Below are 1,686 nucleotides of genomic sequence, written 5' to 3' on the forward strand. Positions count from 1 at the left end.
GTCTCTAAGCATCCCCAGCTGTGCCCCCAGGTGGCCAGGGTACGGCTGGCTTGGTGCTGCCGGGCTGCTGTGCTCTGGGTACTCGAGTCCCTCTGGCTCTGTAGAGCCCCTTCTGTCTGCACGTCCAGGTAAGCTGCCTCCTCTGGAGACAGAGCAGTCGGGACCATGCACATGCAGGGGAAGCAGCCCTCTCAGGGCCAGGCCTGGACGGGTAGGGACGTTTGGAAACAAAGTGGCCCAGTGTCTCCTGTGAAGCCTTTTAGTCCCACAGGGGACCTTCCAGGCACAGAGGGTGTGGACGCCCCACAGACCCGCAGCGCGGCCTCCCCACACGCTGGGGTGCACACCTCCGCTCACGCACACACCGGGGTCGGGTCTGCAAATCAGAGCGAGAAGCAGCCCTGGAGTGAGGCTGTGAAGGCGGGCCAAGGCCCAGCACTTCCGAGAGCTGTGTGGTGTCTCTGCCCTGGGAGCGCTCGCCTGCCCACGATGGACCCAGGAGGCCGGGCAGGGGCTGGCAAGGGCAGGGCTCCCGCCCAGGGAAGACGGGCTCTCATGGTGTGCCCACACCTCCACTCATACCTCCCCTGCGGCCTTGGACCGAGCCCTCTGAAAGCAGCTGGGTGGGGAGGGCTGGGACTACCCGCCGCGGGAGGCCCAGTGCCACCCCGCCGTCTCCATTTGGAAGGTTACTGGTGACGCGCTGCGCTTCGCGACAATGTTACTACAGGACAGGATGGATCAAAAGCAAAGCCATTAAGAGGAAAACTGTGATTATTCCACACTGACAGAATACAGAGCGGATATTTTAGAAAGGTAAAAATTTACATAGCACCTCGTAAGATATTAAAACGCATGCACGCAGTGGCAGCCCTGGCACCCCGGGGGGCCCATTGCCAGGCCGTCAGTGTTCACCACGTGGGAACGACTGTCCATGCAGCTGAATCCATGGGACATCCGGACACAGGGGTGCACACGGGTGCATCTAATCCCACGTGACCGGAGGGGACGATTTCTCCACGTCGCGGGAGGCTCACGAAAACCTGTCTGACACATCATGAAGAAACTGAAAAACACACTGATGTGTGTCCGCGTGTCCGAAGTCCCGGGAGGAGAATGGAGGCACGGCCGGCCTCCCTGGGGGTGATTTCTCACTGTCCCTCTTTCTGTCTGTCTCCAGTGGCAAACTATTAAACAGGAAGCAAGAAATGACTAGACTGCCACCAGCTGCAGTATCTAACAATAGAACAGTCAGTGCCGTGACCCCGAGCATGCACACGCCAGGCCGTCTGGGGGCGACCGCCAGCCCCTGGCCCTCGTGGTTGTTTCTGTGGGCACGAGAGCACGGCTGAGGGCTTCCCAGGGGCGCTGGGCACGCGGTGACTGGCCGGAGGGACTCGGGTGTGCTCACGGCCTCGGAGAGAAAGCAGCGTGACACCATACTCTTCGAAGCCGGAAACGGGGGCATGATGGACAATCCTGAGCGAGTGAGGAGGGAGAGAACAATGAGAACACAAAGAGACGCGCGAACGAGGCGCAGGGGCTTTGTAAGCACTCACTGCGTTGTGCATTTAACGAGCTCCCCGGAGCTGCGCGCGTGAAGTGGGCAGGCACCGTTACGGATAGACCCGAGGTCAGGTGCTGCCCCGAGCGGCGCACACCTGCAAGCGCACGCGAAGGCCAGAC

The 1,686-nt window shown here is 61.2% G+C and overlaps 1 long non-coding RNA gene across 1 annotated transcript; it reads left to right on the forward strand.

Annotated features, from left to right (window-relative positions):
• The first annotated feature begins 59 nt into the window (after window positions 1–59).
• LOC106735856 (uncharacterized) lies at window positions 60–970 on the forward strand. Its single transcript, XR_001371055.1, has 3 exons — window positions 60–128; window positions 689–816; window positions 941–970. It is a non-coding gene; the product is annotated as an uncharacterized LOC106735856 (long non-coding RNA).
• The last annotated feature ends 716 nt before the right edge of the window (window positions 971–1,686 follow it).

Source organism: Tupaia chinensis, unplaced genomic scaffold (assembly GCF_000334495.1).
Source record: "Tupaia chinensis unplaced genomic scaffold, TupChi_1.0 Scaffold000548_1, whole genome shotgun sequence".
Taxonomy (NCBI): domain Eukaryota; kingdom Metazoa; phylum Chordata; class Mammalia; order Scandentia; family Tupaiidae; genus Tupaia; species Tupaia belangeri.